A 25,281-nucleotide genomic window follows, 5' to 3' on the forward strand; every position below is an offset into this window, starting at 1 on the left:
TAGAATATCTGCAGTGCTTTCTCACTACTTTCTAAAAAAGCTAGTACTGATTGGGTGAAAGAAGGAGCTCTCTTCTACCCTTACTCCTACCCATGTAGTATGCTCACTTTTTGGGAAGATAATCTTGGAGCTACTGACTCCTTATACCATGTGTGAATCATGGCACTAGATAGGAATCTGATCTTAGATTAAGTGATTTTCCTGCTGTAAAATGTGAACATACTGCATCTTGATGACACCTTTTTTAAAGTAAGCGAAATTTGTATTCATTATTGGGGTATTTTTATGAATGGCCTTATATTTTGGATTTATCCGGCCCTTGTTCATGCAGTCTCTGTGTGTGTGTGTGTGGGTGTGTATCCTTTTATACATGCACATACACATACACACATTATATACATAATCCGTACACAGGATTTTTTTCTAAGATATACTGTTGGCCATTATGGATATAAACACATCAAGAGGTTTTAGGCTAGGCACAAAGAGGACACTTAACTTCATAAAGTTCAAAAATTTAAGTGTTCAGAGAAGAAACAAATTTAGATAATATCATACTCTTATCTCACTAAGGGACATATCAGTTAGGGCACATTGCTTCCTCATTCACTGATGGTCCCTTTCCATGTCTTATGCTGTGAAATATGAGAAACATCCAAGTGTTATGATCTGAATGTCTGTGTCTCTCCAAAATGCATCTTTTGAAACCTAATCCGCAATGTGGTGGTGTTGAGAGGTTCCATTTCCCTACACTCTTGGAATTTTGGGGTGGCCATATTGTTTTACTTTGGTGAATAATACGTGAGAGGAGAGATTCCGTATGTCATTTCTGGGTAGAAATTTGAAGAATCTATGTGTTTTACTATATTACTGTTTTCCTGGTCTCAGCCACGTGGGATCATGTGTTGAGATGGATGCTCTATCAACCTGGAACATGAATGATTATGATGAGCAGAGCCTCCATGCTACCCTGCAAGGCATAGACTAGGTGGGTAAAAAATAAGCTTTTCTTATGAAAAGCCACTGAGATTTGGGTATGCTTGTTAGTGCACAGCCTAGCTTATCCTGATTAGTATACTCATTAATGTAAATTAAAAAGCTAGTTTCTTGGCATATGATCCCATTTAATTTACAATCACTTATCGAAATCTTCTGTGCATAAGGAACAGCACTAGGTATTTATTTGAGATGCAGATACAGAAATCAGTAAAACTCAAGTCATTGCTCTCAAGATGCTCAGACTTTATTTTAAGGAGAATTTTATCCTTAATATCTGGGTACAGGTTATGTTCTGCTGGACAGTTCTATTCTGCATAATGGAGAATAAGCATAAGAATTCATAGGGTAGCATGTTGTGTGTGTGTGTGTGTGTGTGTGTGTGTGTGTGTGTGGTGGAGAGGGGGAGGTGCAACAAGCAACTACCTAAGTGCAAAGCAGAGGAAATGCAAATTCAAATGATAAAATATCCCAGGTGTTTAAACCAAAGAAACAAGGCAGACATTGGTAGAAGATATTACCATGGATTAGATATCTACCTAGGTGAAATGATGCCAACAGTGGAGGGGAAGAATTAGTTGCCTCAACCTGCAATATTAATGTTCAGGGCAAATGTAAATGTCATGAGAGATCTGAGGTTGGAACCAGAGACCCAGAAAGAAGGACAGTCAGGAGCATCTGCCACATACAAGGTGGGGGTTAGATAGGGAAGCTGTAGCCCAATGCACAGAAATACTCCAGATGACAAGAGATCATGGGCCCAAGTAGAGGTGGGCGTCCAACCAAGTTCCTACAAGATGTGACACGAATGTAAAAAATAGGTTCTATCTTGGTACTACCATTTCCTACTATTTAAATTTGAGCCTGTTACATAGTTTCTATGTGCTTTAATTCCTTAATCTGTACAATAAGAATAATTTAATTCTGTGTCTACCTCATAATTGTAATGTGAGCATTAAAGGAAGTAATCCCCATAAACTTTATATGATAATGTCTGGCAGATAATAAATGCTTAGCAAAAGTAAACTATCATTTTTATTATGGCTAGCATTATGTGATTATCCTTTCCCTAGACTTCCAAGTGGTGAGTGTATCGGTTCACAAAATTTGGGTGACTCCATTTAAATGAAACATGTAAAATAATCCTGAAGCCTGACTGATTTCGTGGATCAATGCACAATGTTAAGCATAGTTAATTAATTGTTTTTCTTTATTTGCTTAGGGTCTCATTTTATTATTTTGGTTAAATGAAAGTATATATTTGGCTTCCATAGGAGAATTTTAGCAGTTCTCTCTAAAGGGGAAAAAAAAAAAAAAGCTTTTGGTGAAGCCGTTACAGCCGTTGCTTTTTCTGATTTTATTTCATCCTCTAATCTGTCATTTTTTAAAATTCATTCAGTGTATTTGGTTAAAATCTTTCTCTTTCTTCCCACTTACTTCCAAAAATCATTTTGTGGGGTGCCTGGGTGGCTCAGTCGCTTAAGTGCTTGCCTTTGGCTCAGGTTATGATCTCAGGGTCCTGGGTTCAAGTCTCATGTGGGGCTCCTTGCTCAGCGGAGAGTCTGCTCCTCCCTCTTCCTCTCCCTCTGCCTGCTGTTCTGCCTGCTTGTGCTCTCTCTCTGTCAAATAAATAAATAAAATCTTAAAAAGAAACACTCATTTGTAGATGTGATACATTGTTATGAGTTTCCTGCACATCTTTATGATGCTGACACCAGTGAATGCTAATAGGAGGTTGAAACTGTTGGGGTTTTATGTGACTTTGATGACAGATATCACCAGACTTTCTTTTCTGCTTTATAATTTGGCATCTCTTTTTTCTACAATGTGTAGGATAATGTTCCTATAATGTTATGAAGAAGAAACTGATTTGAAAGACTAAGAAGACACCCTCGCTCTAAGAAAGGAAGACCTAAGAAAAATGAAAGGTACAGCTTAGAGTTAAGCAGGTGTGTTTCAAGGCTCAGGTCTGTTTTTGTGAATGATTATTTGGGTAATAAACGCATTACCTTCTAACAAAGCCAGACCTGCTTCTGAGGCAGACATTCTACTAAACAAGGAAGGAGCATTTTTAAATCTTCTTTGCTCTCTTAAGGGTTGTGAGCAGGAAAATGACTTTGACATCTTTGCACGTATTTGGTTTGATGTCATTCTACAGAAGACTAGTATTTGGAGGAAGAAGGGATTTTTATAAAAGGAGGCAGACGGGTAGACAATTATTGGGAAATGGGTAGAGGCTAACTAATTTGTGCAATAAGAAACACTAATATTTAACTGTATTCCTCTTACGCCTTTCTTCTTTCTAAATATTAGGCATGCACTTTTGTTTATGTGCCTATTTAAAATTCTCTCATTTATTTACATGAATCTTTATCCCCTCCACCCCCCCCCAATCCACTCAGATATGTTGTATGTCTGTGAATTATACCCCAAGTGTGACAGACGATGACTATCTGGAGGATGCCAAGTAGCAGTTGCCCTAGCAACAATAACCAGGGGATGCTTCTCAGAACTTCTGCCTCCTCTCTTCCCCGTCATTCTCCCTGTTTTGAGAGTTAGATAACGTGGTTACCAGAATTAGTGGAAGCTGGTTCTCTCCCTCAGCCCCCGCGCCCAGCATAATGAAAGAGAGAAAACTTAGAAATGTCTGCCTTTTTCTTACTATCAGGGGAAATTCAGCATACTCCTGCAGTCAAGACTGAAAGGAAGCATGCTTTTAGAAGGAAAAGAACTGTGTGCTCTCACACTCTAATAAAGGCTCGATAGTGAAAAATTTGTCAGAGCTGCTACTGCAGATCACCTGTAAGGAATGAAAAAAAAAGTGTTGAATTTCCACACGTGGGCTAAAAGAACAGTATGTAAATTGGATTGCAAGATGCTATGTTCTGCAAGTGGAAATTTCTGGTCTTTTCTGAATTCTGATATGGCAGATTTCATTTTACTTTCTTAAATGAAGAAAACCCAAAACAATTGGGAGTGTCATCTAGATAGAGAGATAGAAAACTTTTAATTACCAGTGACTTTATTGATATTTATATTCTTCCCCCCAAGTAAATATTCAGATTAAATATAAAGAATAACATTTAAGGAAAAATGCTCTTCGGTTAGAGAAGCAGAGTGGATTTCTGTGAAGCAAAAAAAAAAAAAAAAAAAGCTTAGGCCTTAGGGCCTCTCACTTGCAAGGACCCTTCCAAGACCCTGTCTCTAAATATGTGTTTGTAAAAATATCACTATTATTCCCCACCAAAAAAAACACTCCCTCAATGAATCTGGATCCATCTCTCAAAACAAGGGCAAACTGAGGTGATTTATTTGATCACATATCACTGCTATTTTATCACTGTTTATGATATTCAGGTTTATAACCTTATAGTTTTGTTTTGAATCCTCCTGTCTATTTTTACTCTCTTTTTGTTTTGGGGGATATTATAGATCATCCATTAATCTCAAGGTTGCACATTTTTAAACAAAAATAACAAAGAACATGTAGTTTGCATACTTTGTTGTACTTTCAAAACCATTTAATAGAAATTATGAGTAGAAAATGAAATGCTCCTTAACCGAAAACAGATTGAGTAATTTTTAAATAGTTAATTTATCTCCTAACCATGCTATTTAGAGTTTATTCTATGTAATTTCTGTGGGAAACATCAGACTTCTGACCAGAAACAACAGATTTCTGATTTCATCAGAAAACTGGAAGGCTTTGGGTGATCTTACAATAAATATAATTAAATAGGTGTTTAACTCAGGGTTCTTCAGAATTCCTTTTCTATATTCTTTGAGGGAATAGTTTTCATCATATATATGCCAATAATATTTGAAGGGTATGCCCTATAATACCTTGGAGGTTTATATCAAATGAACAGTGTTTTATAAATCATATGCTAGAAATTTTTATTATTTATTTGAACCCAATACTTACGGGTAACTCTGGAAGAATTTTGAAAGATTTTAATAAAACTGGAAAGCCTTTATACTCCTGCTAATTACATTTATCACCATTTACCTTTTATGGAAATATCCAGTTCCTCCCCTGAAATATATTCTCCTAAGAAAAGGGTCTGTATTTTAAGTTGATATCCTAAGAGCACAGAACCTTGAACCTAATAGGTTCTAATGTGCGTTTTCTTTACTTGGATCTTACATAATGAATTTTTCAAGAACTTTGCTCTCAGACCCTATAGCTTATCTAGCTGGTAATGCGAATCCCATAGTCAACAATACTGGGAACTTTTATCTTTACAAAAAAAATCTAAGTATTTTAAAAACAGAATATATTCACATAATTCAAAATTTAAAGGTACAAAAGAAAATATGTACCTTGGAAAAGCTTCCTCACACTCCTTTTTTCTGAGGTATTTTAGATATATAAAACAAAAATATGTACATTCTTTTTGGCTTAGTATATAAACTGTACAGTCTTAACGCTTTTTTAAAAACACTCTTGCAAATTGGCTCATATCTGTAAACAAAAACCTGTGTTCTCATTGTATGTTATGGTTATATTGAATCGAATTTATATAGATGTAGCATAGTTTTTTAAACTGGTGTTTTGTTGATGGATATTTTGATATTTTCAAAATATTGCTTATTAAAATGCATTGGAATGAATAACCTTGTACAAGACACCATATGTTGTAAAAATGAGAAAAAAAATTATAGACTTTATTTCTATTTCTGAAGTAAGGGTCAAAAGTTATGTTTTTTTATATATATTAATAGATATTGTCAGATTACTTTCCATACAGGATGAATTTATTTATATCCACAATCAAAACACCCTTTTCCTTTATTCTTACTTATAGAATGTGCTATCAAACTTCCAGTCTTTGTCAATAAGTAGGTACAAAATGCAGTCACTATAGTTTAATTTATATATTTTTCTCTTTGTGGAGGCTAGACTGTTTTCGTATGTTTAAGAACATTAGAATTTATTTTCAGTTTATCCTAACACTACCTCCTTCCTTGCACTTAGTGCAATGTGTAAATATTTTATTTTCTTATTTCTGTCCTCAGTCATCACTTGTCTTTTTGATGATTGTATAGGTTTCTTGAAGGTCAGTATTCCACTTTCTTGTTCGTTACTGACTCATCAGCAACAACACAGCACCTTCCCTAGCAGACATTCTGGAAATATTTGGTAGGTGAATATTTAATAGAGAATGTGAGCCCACCAAAAGATCTCTAGTAAGTTGCTACTGATCTCTGTCCTTGATGTTGTGTCAATTTACCTCTGTGTCTCAGAGAACAATTGGTGCCCTTTATGATTAGTTTGGAAGTATGCTGAACCATTTGAAATAGACAAGAAACACAATACTTAAAGAGACTCCTACTTAATATCTTAAAATATGAATTCCTTATGGCTTCTTCAAAAATAATTAAGTTGAAATCACAGTTTAGTTTTCCATAAGGGAAAAGGTTCTCTCAGGAGAATTCTAGCTTACTTAATTTTTCTTACTATTATGGAAAGAGAAACAAAGATGAATCTGGGAAATAAGGAAAGAATAAATGTGTTTATTTATAGACCTCAATATTACATATTGGGAACTGCAAAACTTTCCTGTTAAATAGTACACAAAATTTGCTACATTGACCTTTGTAATTGAATAAGAAGGTAGAGTTTTCCTGAATGTGTAATTTTAAAAATTGTCAGTTAAAATACTGGGTTCCAAAACTTACTTGGTAAGAAGAGTTTATTTGTTTTTAAATATTTTATTTATTTATTTGAGAGAAGGGGAGAGAAAGCATAAACGGGGGAGGGGCAAAGACAGAGGGAAAAGCAGACTCCCCGCTGAGCACAGAGCCTGATGCAAGGCTCAGCTCCAAGACCCCAGGATGATGATCTGAGCCTAGTGCTGACTTAGCTACCAAGTCTGACTTGGTTAGCTTAACTGACTGAGCCACCAAGGCGCCCCCTCATTAGAAACGGTTTAAAGGGCTTTGTCAATTATATAGAAGTCTGACCGCATTCTGGTTTTGGCCTGTTGTCATGTTAACTGATTTTGGGATTTGTGGTGAGGAAATCAGAAGAGGGAGTTTGGAGATCTAGGAAGTTGGGAGAGAAGTGTCTCTGATTTTACGGGAAGACAGAAGGGCACAGTACTAAGGCGTCAGCAAAAAAAGTGGGTATGGGTAGTACAGTCCAAGAGACATGATATTTCGTAACAAATTTTGAGTGTTTTTTTTTTCCCTGCCTTACAGTTCCTTGATGCAGTCTTTAAAATTTGAGTTCTATTCATTAAACCAATATAGTGTCAGGTAAACTGCTCTAGGGAAGCCAAATTATGGGTATATTTGTATTCATGGCTTGGAGTGAGCTTGAAAAGACAGAACAGGATCAGCAAAGAGATACAATGATGGACAGAGCCAATTGTTGAGGAATCCCAGCTCTATGGTCAGAATCGAGAGGGGACAAGTGACAGTCCAGATGTATAAGTGCAGCCCACATTGTGGGGTCCTCAGAAAAAACGGAGGTGGAATCTGAACTTCCTGTATTCTTTTTTTTTTTTTTTTTTTAGATTATTTATTTATTTATTTGACAGAGATCACAAGTAGGCAGAGAGGCAAGCAGAGCGAAAGGAAGGGAAGCAGGTTCCCTGCTGAGCAGAGCGCCCGATGTGGGGCTCGATCCCAGGACCCTGAGATCATGACCTGAGCCGAAGGCAGAGACTTAACCCACTGAGCCACCCAGGCACCCCTGAACTTCCTATATTCTTGAGGATGGGTCTTAGATTATAGTTAAATGGTGACAAGTAAGCTTCGAAGACTGGGAAGATTGGGATGTATACAAATGTGGCTTAAAGAAATTACTTAAGGATAATTGTTACAAGTCCTCAGCGTAGTTCACAAGTGGTTCTTGTCTCATATTCAGGGCTTCTATTACATACTTTGAATTACTGCCACGTGTTCATGTGCACTGGCATCTTTTCTCTAACCAGATTACAAACTCCTTGAAAAAAACAGGGATTCCTGCTTATACATCATGCTTATTTCATAATATCTAATGTGATACTGAGCCAATATTATGGCGCTCATCATAGATTTATTAAATGACACTTTAGTGAACAGATTTTTAGGGCTATACAGGCCTATGATCTTAGATGACTGTCGTCACCTGAAATAGGATCTTAAATATGTTTTGCATCTCCTTTCTTTTTACAATGTTGTCTTTTCACTAACGATGCATTTGCTTTCTTCTTTTCATTCCCAACTTCACTTAGCTTTGAACGTCTTGCCCCTTCAGTAACACCTGATTTTCAGTGTTCCTTACGAAGAACAAGATAACTGAACTAAACTCTTCTCTTACGCTAAAATAAAATAAAACATTAGTTCACATCTCAATCCTATGCTCATCTTTTGGGCATGATTCATGAATGCCTAAGTCCACATGTCCTGTGGCTGTGCCGCTATTTATATACACATGAAGTACAAACATGTCTTGAAGTTCTGAGGAGAACTGTGACCAGCTGACACGTCTCAAAAAATCTTTTTTGCTCCCAAAGGATTTTGTCCCCAAATCTTGATAAGTTAAACTTATAGAAGTATTCTCAAAGTTGTACATACTACACTTATTTCTTAGGACTGCAAAAGCTATCAATCGACAAGTGTCAGGAACAGTGTTGAATAAAATAATACATATGTCACTTCCTCTGGGGGGTAGAAAGGGTTGAACAGGGGAAGAGAGGGAAAGAAAGCAATTGGTGCCTCAATCCCACATGCACACAGTCCCCTCCCTAATGGCATTACTCAGTTTGATCAGAAATCCAGCCTGCAGCTCACGAGTTAAGAAAACACACCACCCCAAGGATGGGAGTGTTATTTGCTTTTCCAGACATTTGCAGGAATTATACAACCAGTACTTCCAATCTGGTCGGGCCTTCTAGGTGGCTCCATCATGGTTTTGAATAGTGAGTGCGTTTCCAGGACTGGTAGCAGAGAAAGTTCTTCTTAATAGAAAATTAAAAATGGAGGAGAAGGGGGGAGATGAGGGGTCGGTTTTTCCCTCTGCTTATGCACAGCACGTTCCCAGAGACCATGCAGCTGACGTGCAGCAGACTCTTAGTTTTTGTTCAGGTCTGGTTTTGATCTGCAGTGTTCAGGGATAAGCAATTCCTTTCAAGTTATTTGCAAACCTTGTCAAAGCCTGATTGCAGCATGACATTGATGACAGACTGATTATTACTTGTCTCAGAACGCAGTGTAAGAACATATTGGCTTTCATGCCAACATCCAGCTTGTCATTAACGTACAGTGCAAATGGCAGCGGTTTTCTACCGGAATCCTGGAAGCCTAGGCAAAAGGAGAAGTCTCTGTTTCTATTGGTTTTGGTAAGATTTCAATAAAATTTTAGGGACAATTTTGTCCAGTGAAATTCTTACAAACACCAGGACAAATGGTCTTGCTTTGAAAAATCATTTGTTCACTTAAGAGGCATTGACTCTAATAGGCTAGACAGAAAAAAAATAAAGAAGACATAGAAAATAATTAAAAAATATAAACAATTTTTTCCAGCAAAACAAATCTACTAAAACTTAGAAGTGAATTCATTTGCAAAGTTCTGCTTGTTTGGAAGCACTAAGTACTAAAATTTGGTAATTTCTCAATAACTAAAGCCAGATCCAACCAGATGAATAAATTATCTATTTGGGATGTGACTTAGACCTTGCAATAGGTACTTTCCCTTTTTTAAACCACAAAAACTCAGTTGCATTAAATAAGCATATATGTTTTGAATCTTTTTCAAAGGAATTAAAAACTCTATAATTTCAATTTCATTCAGGAGTCATGAAAATTACATGACTATTTCGTACTTAGTAAAAAGTTACCAGCTGGAAATCAGTGGTATCTAAAGTCAGGATATTCTTGCTTTTCTTGGTAGAAACGTAAGGGGATAATCTCCTTAGGCCACAGCTGTTCATTCATAGAAGGAACAACCACCTCAGTTTCTTTAAAAAAAAAAAAAAAAATTAACTCTATAATGAGATGACTTGCTAAAGTTCATTGGAACTTTTAATTGAAAAACATAATACAGGTACATGACAAAATTTAAGTCAAATGTGTAAAGAGGTATTTCGTGAGACAAAAATGTTTCCTTTATCTCAAGAGGGAATCATTGATATGCATATGCATGTATTTTTATATAAATTTTACATAAATTTTTTTTACATAAATTTAAGCAGAACTCAACATAGTATTTTTTTTTTAAGATTATATTTATTTAGGGGCACCTGGGTGGCTCAGTGGGTTAAGCCTCTGCCTTCGGCTCAGGTCATGATCCCAGGATCCTGGGATCGAGCCCCGCATCGGACTCTCTGCTCAGCAGGAAGCCTGCTTCCTCCCTCCCTCTCTCTCTGCCTGCTTCTCTGCCTACTTGTGATCTCTGTCAAAAAAATAAATAAAATCTTTAAAAAAAAAAAAAGATTATATTTATTTATTTGATAGGGAGAGCACAAGCACGGGAACAGGAGAGAGAGAGTACAAGCAGGCTCCCCACTGAGCAGGGCACCTGATGTGGGACTTGATCCCAGTGTGCTGGGTTCATGATTTGAGCTGAAGTCAGACACTTAGCTGACTGAGACACCCATTTGCCCTCAACATAGTTTTCTTATCTGTGCTTATTCTCTTAGCAATATCAAAAGCTATAGAGATAGGACTTTAGGTAGTCCTGAATTCCTATCTTACTTGGGATGGTGAGATTCCAGAGATGATTGGAATTGACATTTGATTCATATAAATCTTATACTTTGCTCATGAGTATGCTTGAACTGGTCCATGTTAGCCCGCAATTTGCTAAAAGAGATAAAGGCAATTGTTATAAGAATAAGAAAAACTAGAACCCTGATAGAGAGTTATAGTTTGTGGCATTTAATTCTATACACAGGAAATAAAGAACACTCCACTGTCATCCTGAGCAGGACCTCAGGTGGCCGTTCAGTGACCTAAAAAGATCATCAGTTTTCTCATCTTGCTCAATTAGCCATCATCCACAGAAAGATACCTTGTAGGAGAGGGGAGCTTGCATTTCCAACATGGAGACTGCAGCTGGACTTACGTGCCACTGGCTTCACACAGTTAAGACCTCATTTCCTTTACCTAAATAAACTATATCCAATAAACTTTGCCCTTTGTCATCAATCAATCGTTCTCACCTTTGTAATAATCATTTAGGTGATATACTTTCAATTTTTTCCTTCCCTAATCAAGGTTATACAACAGAAGCTTCCAGTTCAAAATGGTGGACTCAGTATACAAATCTAACTCCCTTACACTTCTAAATCCCCCCAAATGAGAAATAAATATTAAAAAATCACAAGTATATTTTCTGAAAATAAAAAAAATCAGAACTCAGTACCAGATTCTTTCTGAAATCAGAACTGTGTGGTCTTAAAATATGAATATGAAAGTGAATTTTGTGTGTCAACTTGACTGGACCACAGAGTGCCCAGATACTTGGTAAACATTATTCTGAGTGTTTGTGGTTTTGGATGAGATTAGTGCTTAAGTTGGTAGATTCTGAATAATGCAGATTGCCCTCCATAATATGGGTGGGCTTCATCCCATCAGTCAAAAGCCTAAATAGAACCAAAAGACCAGCCTCCCCCACACAAGAGAGAATTCACAGTAAAAGATCTTTTGACTTAGATTGGAACACTGGCTTTCCTGGATCTCTACCTATAGGCCCAATGGGCAGATTTTGGATTTGCCAGCTTCCACACTTGGTCATTACGAACTCCTTATAATAAATCTCTTTCTCTATATATACACATACTATTAGTTCTATCAAATCAGAGAAACTTGGCTAATACAATGGACAAATCAAGGCAGTGTTAACAGCTATCTTAAACACACACAGTGTCAAGTACATTGAAAGTGAGAGTTGTTTTTTTCCATTAAAGTTTGGAAAGTGTTGAAGTATTGGGTTGGCAGGTAGAGAATAAGAATGGGCAGTGACACTAAAGTCCAGATTTGGTGATCAAAATGATAGATTAAAAATATGCTTACAGTCCAACTAATACAGTTAACTGTGTATGTGTCTGTGTCTGGGTTATCTCTTATCATCTACCTGTCTATCATCTACACACAGCTAGTTTTTGAGTGCTTTCTATGGCAGACACCACATTGAGTATATTACATAGTTCATCCCATTTAATTCTCACATCTGCCCTATAAAGTAAGTACTGTTATTATGTTTATTTAACATATAAATATAAATTTTAACATAGTGAATTAAAATTTTAATATAATGAATAATTTTTCTAGACTTACAGAGCTAATGTGATCTGAGCCTTCTGATACCATTTCCTAGAATTCTTTGGTCAGAATTATACAACTAGTAAATCATGGAGCTGAAATTAGAACCCAGCCATCTGACTTCAGAGACTGTGCTATTAATCACCGTGCTCTTTGAAGAATGTTTCAAAAATTACTTGAATCCAACATATCTTTAATAGCAAACCCTGATTAGGACATTACCAGGAAAGAAAATTAAAGCCAGATTCTCCCATGAACACCTTTGCAAAAAATTCTAAGCAAAATATTAACAAATTGAATCTGGTAGGTCTATTTAAAAATATAGTAAATAATAATGTAGTGTGGCTAACCAGAAGATTGCATATTGAATATTATTTTTAATTTTCAAAAAGCAATAGTGTAATTCACAACATTAACCCTATAAAGGAGAAAAACAATGTGATCACCTTAATATGTATACAAAAAAACATTTGATAAAATTCAATACCGTTATGACAAAAACTAAGAAAATAAGAAGTAGAAGTAGAATGCCTGGGTGGCTCAGTAGATTAAGGGTTCAACTCTTGGTTTTGGCTCAGGTCATGATCTCAGGGTCGTAGATGGAGCCCTGCTCTGGGTGCCATGCTGGGCATGGAGCCTACCTAAGATTTTCTTTCTCCCTCTCTCTGCCCCTCCACACTCTCTAAAACAAGCACTGAAAAACGGAAGAAGTTTAAACTGTCATTATTTGCAAATGATGTGGGTATATGCTTAGAAAATTCAAAAGAATCTATAAAATATGATTAGAATAATGTCAATTTAGTAATTCATTGGATGTAAAATCAATACACAACAAATGATTACACTTCTATAAATTAGCAGCAAATATTAAGAAAGAAATTAGTAAATATTATTTATAATAGCACATATTACCCTCAGATATTTAGAAATAGTTCACATGAAAAATATCTTATTTGTCTGCACTTGACCAAAAACAAAAAGAGGGCCAAGAAAAAAATTTTTTTAACCCAGATAAATAGATGGATAGAACATGTTCCTGCACTGTAGAGCTCAATATTATTAAAGTTTAAGTTCTTCCAAAACTGATATATTCAGTAGGCTCTCAATCAAAATAACCGAAGGATATTTTCTTTTTCTTGTATTTGTTTGTTTGCTTGTTTGTTTTTTATGGAGGAGGGGTAATTGGCCTGCTAATTCTAAATGTGTATGGAAGGGGCGCCTGGGTGGCTCAGTGGGTTAAGCCTCTGCCTTTGGCTCAGGTCATGATCCCAGGGTCCTGGGATCAAGCCCCCCGCATCTGGCTCTCTGCTCAGCAGGGAGCCTGCTTGTTATCTCTGTCTGTCAAATAAATAAATAAAACAAACAAACAAAAACAAATGTGTATTGGAAATGTGGAAGACCTAGAATAGCAAGACAATCTTTAAAGGAGAACAAACCTGGCAGAATGGTGCTGACAGAGGTCAGGTCTCATTACAAAGGTGCAGTAAGCAAAACAGTGTGGAATTGAATGACACTGATGTAAAGATAATAAACAGATCGGCCAATAGAAGAGGATCGGATATCCAGAACCTGACTCACACGTACCGTCATCTGATTTATCACAAAGATGCCACAGCAGTTTAATGCAGAAATGATGGTGGTTTTAAGAAATTACCGAATCAGTTGAAAACCCATCTGAAAAATAAGTTAGTCTGTACCTCACACCATTCACAAAATTGAATTGGCAATGAAATTTAGACATAAATGTGATAGACCAAAGAAGAACACATGTAGAAAAAAATCATATGCCTTCATGATGTTGTGGTAGGAGGATTTTGTAACTGGGACAAAAATAATTACCTATAAAAGAAAAGATTAAATAAGTTGGAATTCACTTAAATAAGTTAACTCTGTCCAACAAAGGAGAGTAGTAGCAAGAGTATAAAAAGTCAAATGATCAAATCATAGAGAATGACTATATCTGTTTTATATATGTCACTTATAGAAATTTTGTAACTATACATAAGTTTATAGTTTATAAGTTATAATGTATGACTACATATAAATAATTATATCAGCATATATGTTAAATCAAAGGACTTCTATGCAAGATATTTAAAGAATGCCAACAAGTGAGAAAAATTCTTTTAATGAGCCTCAACTAAATACCAGTTATAACCACAATGACATAACACTGTATCCCAAGGAGAATGACTAAAATTTTCAAAGACTAGACATATCAAGTGTTAGAGAAGATATAAATCAAGTAGAATCCTCAAACATTATACATATTAATGCCAGAGTCGATAATCATTTTGTTGGAAAGTTGTTTGGTAGTATTTACCAGAGCTAAATATGCACGTTACCACTTCTTCTCTGAATTTATACACAATAGACACTAATGTACGAATGGACAAAAAGCATGTACAGTAACATTCCCTAACTTCATTTATAGTTGTCCCAAACAGGGAACAACCATTTATGCATAAACAGAAAAATAAGTACATTAAAATATATTTATGTAATGATATATTTAGCAGCAATGACTAATAATTACTTACAGAGAATGCTGATACTAGAGAAGAAAGAAATTGCCTGAGGGAAGTGGGAGGGTCAGTAATAAGTATGTGTGTATTGTTTCATAATGAACACTTAAAATTATAAAACATATTTCATATTTGAGCTTCCTGAATATGAATTAAAAGCTGCAGGACTCCCATTTTGTTAATGTTGGTGTGTGTACAGCAGGACAGCCACTAGAAATATAGTAGAAGCCAAAACCTGTCCAAGTAGAGAAGTTCCAATAGGCCTTTGCTGAACGTATTCTCACCTACCAGGCTTAATAAAGACCATTCCCTGGAACCTTAAACAAACAAGCATATGCATTAGTCAGTGCGTGAGATTCAGTGGAGAAGACTTGGCAGAAAGACAAAAAAGAGTCTCCAAACTTCTTTGGAAAGTGTTTTGCCACTTATCCTAAAGCTATAACTCTGCCAACTGGAGTCAGTGGGCTATTATAAATTTATATATGCATTTAATCTGCCTGGAGAATTTTTTTACTTGTATGTATATCAACATTTCAAAACAACCTTTTAAGATACAGAATCTTCCAAGACGAAGGTTCTTTATAAGTGAGAGGCAGCTTTCCTTCTGAGGGACAGCAATGACTAGTTTGTTTGAGTACAAAACTGACAGTTGGAAAAGTCTGAAATATAATTCTGGCTTTTCTACTTCCTTAGGTTCGCCATACAGAATAAACACGAACCTGTTAAGCAAGCAGAATTTTGGAAGAAGTACATACACAGTTTAAAGAAGAGCTGGAAACTCTGCTGTAATGAGGGTTAGGGAAATGTCTTGACCATTATTTGAGTGACCCTGTCTAACTAGATCTGGATGGAAACCATTGGTAAAATAAGCACACAGACTTCATGAGGCTTTGCAACATGAAATGGGAATGAGGTAAGAGGATTCTGCAGACAAAGTACACAATTATGTGAACTTGTCTTACCTTTACAATCTGAAAAGAAGTAAGTTTAAAGTATTGCAAATGAGTGATTTTTTTAAATGAATGAAAATTAATGGAAAAAATAATAAATTATGAAATAATGTTATAACCTGAAAGAAAAGTTCTTACAGAAGTTCATTTTGTTACATTCTGGAGGGGGAATCTTAGCTTTTGCTAGGTCTCCTATGTAGATACTATTGTCTATCAGGATATAGCTGTTAGCCTGAGGCATCTCAGAGAGGTGGTAATCACTAATTGCGAGCTGATGTCCACTACTCAAATAGTATGTATAGTTACTTATGGGGTATATTTGAAGTCTTTTTGGTTTAACTTGCTGTTAAATACCATAGAGTCTGATGTCCCTCAAATTTTATCTGATGGAAAATGTCCCTCAAATTGTATCTGGTGGAAAATGGAAATAAAAAAAGGGACCCATTTTCTCAACAAGAACCAGTTAGAGGGTGTGGGGGTTAAAAAGAGGATATAGTGGGCACCTGGGTGGCTCAGTGAGTTAAGCCGCTGCCTTCGGTTCAGGTCATGATCCCAGGGTCCTGGGATCGAGTCCCACATTGGGCTCTCTGCTCAGCGGGGAGCCTGCTTCCCCTTCTCTCTATCTGCCTGCCTCTCTGCCTGCTTGTGATCTCTCTCTCTGTCAAATAAATAAATAAAAATATTTAAAAAAAAAGAGGATATAGTGAGTAGGTAGAGCTGTCATTATAAGGAATCCAATATTAAAGAGACCTTTTCTTTCAAATGGGTCATCTAAATCCTGGCTTAAGAATTGGTGGAATTATGAAATAGTTCATTGGATTATTTGTGGGAGGTTCAAGCTTCTCTAAAATGGAAGCCTTAGTCTCTGAAGAGATGACTCACAAATTCGATATTTAGCTAAATCCTTGGAGTGGGCTAAGATATTAGAAAAGAAAATAAAAAATAATTGATATGATCATGTGTGATTTTGGTGGCTCTAGGTCCATAACCTATGAAAGGTATAGCTTAGTAATTCGGAAGTAATTTGTGGTGATGTTCTTTGAGATGCTGGACATGTCTTTTTCATCAAAGCAAAAGATTCATCCATTGAATTGAAAGATTCACCTATTGATTATTAACCCATCATCATATATTTATTTGTTTTCTACTATAAGGAAGATCTTTCCTTCCTACTTCTTCTCTTCTCACCTTCCCTCCCTCTTTTTCTTTTTCTTCCTTTCTTTGCTTTGCTTTCCTTTTCCTTTTTCTTTTCCTTTCCCTTTCCTTTTCTTTTCTTTTCCCCTTCCTTCCTTCCTTCTTTCCTTCTCAGGAAAAATAAGGATTATTTTATTCAGCATGTTGATTATCATGTATTTTGAGCTCAGAATGGCCATATTTGGCCAGTGGGAGCTCCTTAAATCCTTTGTATTTCTAATATTTTTGATCATTTTTGAGCATTTACTTATATTTCTGGCCACAGAGATGTTCTAGAAAACTTTGTCTTTTGCTAAGATGTCCTGGAAGCCAGCCTGTCCTTACCACTTTGAGTTAAAGGATTTTAGTTTTGTCGGGTCTTCCTTATTGCCTTCCTTCTTTATTTGATGCTGCGTCCCAGCCAAGAGAATCATGAGTCAACCCCTTTTGTGATATGAAATAATTTACACTCAGTCTAACATATTCCTTGAATAATCTAGAATGTTTGATAGCCTTTTCAATTTCCTTAGAAGGTACAGAATTTAGTTGCTTTATGTTCTATCAGTTTTTGCTATGAATGTCAAAGGTGGAGGCAGTTAGATGACTTTGTTTATAGCGTCCTTCCTACTGGAAGCCACTTAATCAGTCCATGGCTATTCAGTGGGTTATTTTATTCGAGTGACTATTTAACTTAAAAAAGAATGATTGCATTCTTTGTCACTTAGGGTCTTAACAGTACACTGAATTCACTTCAGATGGCTCATATGAAGAGTTTTAAATAAATAAATAACACACAGAGTTGTAGCAAGAATAAGAGAGCAAGAAAGAATTGGTGAGGTACCCAAATACCAGCAATAGTTGGGAGCCTTGGCCATTCCAAGGCCAGAGCGACACTGGAAGGACACAGTTATGGTGGACCAGTGAGGTGAAGACCATGGAGGAAGACTCTGATGAAAACATTAGTTGTAGAGGGATACAGCCACTGTCACCCTTTGGGCAGGCATCAGAGCAAGGAGGAGAGGGAAAGTAAATGCAGTTTTTTCACTTCTCCTACCCTCTTCTATTGCACGTGCTCTCAGTGGCCAAACCTAACTGAAGGTCATCCTGCAGGAGAGCCGAGGACATACAGTTCATAGTTATCATCTGTAGGAGCACTATATTAGTAAGGGTCCTCCAGAAAACAGAACCAACAGGATATATATATATATATATATATAGAGAGAGAGAGAGAGAGAGAGATTTATTATAGGAATTTACACTAATGTCTCTGGAGGCTAAGAAGTCTTATGACCTATCATCTACAAGCCAGAGACCCAGGAAAGCTGGTGGAATAATAATTTAGTCCCCATCTGAAGGCTTGAGTTTGGAATGGGGTGGGAGGCCTAACAGTATATGACCTAGTCTGAGCCCAAATACCCAGGGACCAGGAGCACAGCTGCCCAAGGGCAAGAGGTGATAGATGTCCCAGCTCAAGTAGAGAGAGAGTAAATTCACCATTCCTCTGCCTTTTTGTTCTATTTGGGCATGCAGTGGATGGATGATGTCCTCCTGCACTGGGGAGGGCCATTTGTCTGCTTTACTCAGTCTACTGAACCAAAGGCCAATTTCTTCTGGAAACACCATCACCAATAAATACACCCAGAAATAATGTTTTACCAGCTATCTGGACATCCCTTAACCCAGTCAAGTGGACACATACAATTAACCAACATAAGCACAATGAGGTCAGAGAGGGGAGGGAAATGTGTTCTGTGGGCAAAAGAAGAATCTGTGTGTGTGCTCAGACGCGGTCTTCCTCACCACCGCCTGGGAGTTCAACGCCATTTATTCTGTAGCAAGTTTGTAGGTGCCGAGTTTCCTATGCTTGATGCCTCAGAAATGCACTTTCAACTCAGTTCAAAAGATTCTGCCACACACAAGTGGTATCATATTTACTTTATTAGAAGGAGCTTGTACCTTTCTCCTGCTCTTGAAAAATCCAATTTGTTGTTCCACTGAGAGAAAGTATGTCAGGTGCATATGTGGATAAGGCCGTCATAAACAAGTCTACATTCAGCTCACACAATCTAACCTTGTTAGAAGCTATCAGTTAAGGTATTTTCAGGGGGACTGAAGTTGATTATGAGAGAACAAAGAAGCAAAAGTCATACTACATAATAAAAATGGAAATTAGTTTAAATTCTCAGCTCCATTTCCTGAGCCAATGAACATGAAGTTCATGTTCGGCACATCTGTTTGCTGAGATGGATCTACAGTTATGTTAGGGTAAACGAAAATAAACCCCAAATAGGTTTCTAGGGTCATCCTCAAAACTGAAAACATGTATCTTGGTCCCTCTGTGGGCAGATTTAGGGACATACTATTTGGGGTTTTTGTGTGGGTGGTGATTTCCTCATTTTTACAAGAACTATAAAATTACGGCATTTTCCCATTGTATTTTTTTCTGTTAAGCTTGGCAAGTGAGCTGTACTGATCCCGTGCCAATATTATAGCCAGGAGATACCTAAGACCAACCATCTACATTTTAGAAAATTTAATTATAAGGAAAAGAAGAATTTATAAAAAGCCTGCTACCAATAGAAATGTTTTCATTAACTGCATTTCCATCCAATTATGCACCAAAGCAAGCTTTCCTTTTTCTTTTCCTTTTCCTTTCCTTGAACCGTTTTGCTGCTGTGTTTACAGCGTGATACTGCGGCGCTGTGCTAGCAAGGGAGACTAGCAAGCAGACGTGACCAGACACAAAGGTGATAAAGGCTCGTCTCATTTCAATGTTCAACCAGAGGGGAATGCAAATGGCAAGCAGTGCATGACAAAAAGTAAATTAAATCTTTAAAATCCTTCTTTTACTAATCTTAGATGGTATTGGTGGCTCAGGTAAGGCTTTTCTACAAATAGAGGATTTTTTGCTCAGCAAAATCCCCTTAAAAGCCAGATACGATGGAATAAAACTCTCTCCCTGCAACCTAAATGGCATTTCTTCCTTTTCCACACTGCTTTTTTAAACACACAAACACATACACACCTGTATTTCTTCTAATGCCTTACACTCTAATATCACTTGATTACACACTGTTAGCACACGTTTTTGAACACAGACCTGATAGGACACTGACCAGGATAGTGGAAGCTTAAAGGTCAGCAAGGATAGGGAACGGATCCTCCGGAAGATCCCGAGTTGCCTAGAGGAGCCATAGACACAGAGACAGATGACAATCCAGTGTGACCTGACAAAATGCTCGAATACAGGTGCAGATGCAGTTCTTCTTGGAGCACCAGCAAGGCAGCAACGAGTTCTCCCTTTCGGAATTAGAGTGTGTCCAAAAACATACATCAGAACTAGATTAGGAGAGCTCAAATGGAAGGAAATTGTCAGATGGAGTAGAGAGAAATGCATTCCTGGCAGAGGGAACAAAATACTCGCACTTCCATGGTGTTAAAATCCATTCCAATTTGCACCCATTTTGTTAATTTCAAGATGACAATGACGCCTTCAGGGAAGGTGGAACAAACCCTTTACACTTACTTGTGTTCAGGTCAATGGAGCTTTCAGACTAGCATTGATGTATGTATATTGAGGTAGACCTACGTTTGAATTTTGACCCAGCCTTAGGCCAGCTGGCTGTTTTAGTGTTCTAATATCTAAAATAGGATATTACTCTATTAAAAGACTCATCTGGGGGCACCTGGGTGGTTCAGTGGGTTAGGCCTCTGCCTTCGGCTCAGGTCATTATCTCAGGGTCCTGGGATCGAGCACCACATCGGGCTCTCTCCTTGGTGTGGAGCCTGCTTTCCCCTCTCTCTCTGCCTGCCTCTCTGCTTACTCGTGATCTCTTTGTCAAATAAATAAATAAAAATCTAAAAAAAAAAAAAGGACTCATCTGGACTTGATTAAATTACACAGACTGTAGAAGACAGGGCATCTGGGAGACCTTTGCAAAACTGACTTTTTTATGTAGCTGTTGGTTGGTGTAGTGTGATTAATACAGGTTTTAGAATCACATAAGCTTGGGCACCTGGGTGGCTCAGTTGGTTAAGTGTCCAGCTCGATTTCAGCTCAGGTCATGATCTGAGGATCATGACACGGATCCTTTTGTTGGGCTCAGCGCTGAGCATGGAGCCTGCTTAAGATTGTTTCTCCCTTACCCTTGGCCCTTCCCACCCCCTGCTTTCTCATGCGCACACACCCTCTCTCTCTCTCTCAAAAAAAAAAAGAATCAGATAAGCTTTGATCTAAATCACTATCACACTAAGTAGCTGAGTGAGCTTGGGCACATCAACCAACTGCTCTGAATGTCACTATTCGTATTTGTAAGGTGAATCTAACAGAGCACAGTTAGTAGCTACAGTTAGAAGACGGGAAATACTGAACCAAAAGTTAGGCTTCGAGCCTACCGCCTAGCCCATAGCAGGTGCTCAAGAAATGAGTAATAGGAAAATGAAGCAGTCAAGACATTTTATTTATCTTAAAACATGATGCAGGGGATGAGGGCAATATAGTGTTTATATGAGAAATTACCCGTTCCGACCTTTAGGGAACCCACGCCATCCTACCTCTTTTCTAAAGTAATATTCTGTAGCCCCCTACACTTCTGAAATGGCATTAGCATCTGCCCACTCTGTTCCTCAGATTGTGGGGAAGACAGTTGTCAGCAGTATGGTAATTAACAAGAAGAGGGTAGAATTAAAGAGGAAAGACGGGGACAGGAAGTTCTTGGTTTTGCCATTCTAGAACCTTCTCCCATTCCTACCTTCAACAGAACAGGCTTCTGCCATGAAAATACAATGATTATGATATAATGGGTTCCTAAAACCTGCACTGGAGATAGATTCAAATGAGTGTGAGGGTCTCTTCTCCCCTTTTCCTCTTGAAGCAAGTTTCTTTGTCTCCTGCAGCCATGCTCAAGCCGAGCTTGTCAGCAGCAGCAGAGAAAGATTTGTGATCTGAATCTCAGGCTTGAAGTTGTTTACTGTTGAGCATATTCGGGCATCACTGTATTTTCTTCTCTCTTTAATACATTACTGGCAGTCGGATGGCTTAAAGTATCTCTGTCCAAATGGGAGCTTTTTTTTGCTTTGTTCTCTATTCCCTCTGCCTCAGACACATGGCCACCTGGCATATGCTGTGTGTTCTCTGTCAGAGACTGCCAGCTCGCAGACAAAGCCCGGGTGGACATGCGCGGCCAGAGCAGGCACGCTGGCTGCTAACTCAGTCAAGCCGCTGGTCATTCAGTCAAAAATTCGGATCAAATGGTTTCTTTGACCGAATTAACCATACGAACAGTAGATCTGTCATGTGCAGACAGAGAAAAGAACAGCACTAATTCCCAAGTTTCTTTTCAATGTCTACATCGCTGAAAGACGATCGCCTAACAATTTTGATTTTTTAAAAATTCAAGCTAGATCCTTATTGGCCGAATGCTCTCCAGTTGCTTTATAATTTGCAGAGGAAAGAGAGGGAGAAAAGCCCAAAAACTTGGTGTAAAAGACGAGCCCCCATATCTCCATTACAAGGATTTTTAGAAATTCTTACAAGGATTTTTAGAAAGCTTTGTAATAGCTATTCTAGGTATAACAGGCAGTATTCAGGACTGGAATAGTCGGGGAGGTAATTCTCTATATGTCTAAATTATAATATAAATCGTTTGGAAAGAAAAGGGAGCGAACTTGCATTTTATAAAGTGGTAGCCACACATATTTTTGGCATCCCTTTTTTCTCGAGGTGATACTTCATACCGCACAGCTTGTTTTCCACAAAGAGAAAACATAATAAAGGGGGCATCAAGGATTCAGTGTCTTAATCCCCTTGGTTTTCTAAATTTACATTTCACTATTTGGAAGATAAATTCAGTACTTTCTTGGAGCTTTAGATGGATGCACAAGTGTTACTATTTTTGCTAAGAATAATTTGTTGGCAAACATGGTACCTCTCGCTAAGTTTAGCATAAACCAGTGTATTTACTGTGACAATAAGACAGTGCTTCCTCAAGCTGGCACAGTTTGTTTTTTTTTTTTTTTTTTCATGTTCAGTAAGATTAAGCAGCAGGGGCCATTGAACTGTGTAAGAACATTGAAGCTAAGGGCTACGGTCTTGGGTCTTCAGAAGGCACAGTGTAGATTTTGGATATATGACCAGCACTCCCAAGAAAACCACAGACAGGTAACTCTAACAGAGCCATGCCCCTTCCATGGCCCAGCTGAGCAAATTTCAAAGAACACAGTCAAATGTCATAGATGGCAGCAGCTGTAGGGAAGAGGTTGCATTAAGTTTCCATCTGTGGTCAGATCAATTCAATTTTGTTGATTACCCAAAATTGACCACACTCTCTGTTGAGTGGTGGGTTTCAAAAGAGATAATGAATGACACTACCTCCAGTAAGCTTGTCTGGCTGATGCAAAGAAAGGAAATTAATTGTACCAGATAAGAAATAAACAATGCCTACTCAGTAGGAATTTTGACTGATCTCTGAATTTTCCCTTTCCCTTACCTCCATTTTCTCCAAATACTAAATTATGCAGATAGCTTCCCCTAGAATTTTATATACTCTGAATTATAGTCACCCAAATTCAGGTTGTCAAAACCCTTCTACGTTTCGTCAACATCCTACTATTTCTTTTCTTGGCTTTAAATTTGTCCATCTATGTGAATGTCTGTATCTGCATCTATATCTAGAGCTTTGGCTATGGCAGTGCCCTTTAAAATATATATGTATTTATTTTCAAGAGAAAAACAATTGTATCTGAAGTTCCATAATATCTTCCCTAAACTAACTTTTCTACTTAATTTATTAAAATTCCTTTTCCTGATAGAATATATGAGTGTTTGTGTATGGATGTGAGGACATCAATCCTTAAATATATCTATATTTTATTTCCTAGGGAAAAAATCTGAATTTATACTCATTAGCCAGATATTCATGATGTTTACCAATGTATTCTCCAAGCTGACTTTTCTAGCTTATTATAGTTCTTTACCCCGTACCCGTTTTCTCTGCAGATCAGATCCTCACACAAAGGAGATGGATTTTCAGCTTCTTGTTATTGATCACAAAGTTCACTAACCTAAGCATTTCCTCCCTTCCATTTCCATGTTTATAAATTCTATGCATTCTTTAATCTTTGTGTCAACTACATCCTATACCATGAAGTTTTTCCTGATTTTCTCAGCTCGATCTACCCTCTGCCAAACTAAGGTATAACTATTATAGTATTTTCCATCTGCTATTTTGAGTTACTACTTTATAATTGTGTTTTTAACTCAATATTTATCAAGAATTTATTGTGTTGCAGCAAGAGCTTGGGATATGAAGGTGGAAAAAGCCCTCATAATGCCTCTCGCCTCAAGATATTTGCAATCTAGTAGTGAGACAGACAGGAGAAAAAATACAATATCATGTTGATAAGACTCTGAAGCTATAGAACAACAGATGCTATTGTATAAATAAATGGCCATATTATTATCTGAAGCATTATGAAATATATGACAAATGAAAAAAATCATTGGCCTGAGAATGAAGGATGAGCAGAAGTTCACAGTGATCCACATCAGGCATAGAATGGGGTGGCATAGGGCAGTCCAGACAGATGAACACATGCAAAGGCACGTGTTTAATCACATATTTGAGGACAATGAAATAATTCAGAATGACCTGCATGGAGGGAAGAGGTGAAAAGATGGGACAGAAAGTGAGGTGTGAGAGGAAAAAAGCTTACCTTCTATTCATGAGAGTTTGGAGCTCAGTTTGTTGATGAATGAGGAGGAATATGGTCAGATATGCCTATAAGAAATGTCATTTTGAAGAAGCTATGGGATTAGGGGAACCATTTAAACAGTTATTTAGAGGGGAAAATGCGGTCAGTTTTTGAACTAAAACATAGGTTGTAGGGATAGAGAGGTAAAGATAGAAGAAAGGATTAGGAAGGTTGCTATGAATCTGTATTGAGATGTTTCATTTCTAAAACAGGAAATGCACAAGAAGTCACAGATGTGGCCCAAGTTAGAAGATGATGGCTCCAGATTGAGTGAGTTTAGTTTTCACTATTTATCCAGATATTGATGTAGAATTATTACCTCTGTTCATAGACTATTAGGTCCTTCAGTGTAGGATCTATAGCTTTTCCTTCTATACCTTTCCTGTACGTTATCAAGAGTCTTGTATTTAACAGTTGAATTGGAAATGCGTTGACCTGAGAAGGTTCTGTAGGTCTCAGAAGCAGTTGTGGTTTTGCCCGTCAGGGCCCCTTGGTTCCACAGGAGATCACTTCTGCAACTTCAAAGGCAAAGAAATTTCGAGCATTTATTCCCTTCTGCCCTAGGAACTTAGTGATGAGCACAAAGTTCTTTAAGCAAAATGTACTCTCTTTCAGACAGTGTGGAACCCCGG

At 37.4% G+C, this 25,281-nt stretch overlaps 1 long non-coding RNA gene across 1 annotated transcript; it reads left to right on the forward strand.

Moving 5' to 3' along the window:
* The first annotated feature begins 958 nt into the window (after positions 1–958).
* Positions 959–25,281, forward strand: LOC122908374. Its single transcript, XR_006384959.1, has 4 exons — positions 959–988; positions 2,830–2,924; positions 15,468–15,687; positions 25,265–25,281. It is a non-coding gene; the product is annotated as an uncharacterized LOC122908374 (long non-coding RNA).

The sequence above is a fragment of the Neovison vison genome, chromosome 6 (assembly GCF_020171115.1).
Source record: "Neovison vison isolate M4711 chromosome 6, ASM_NN_V1, whole genome shotgun sequence".
In the NCBI taxonomy this organism is placed as follows: Eukaryota; Metazoa; Chordata; class Mammalia; order Carnivora; family Mustelidae; genus Neogale; species Neogale vison.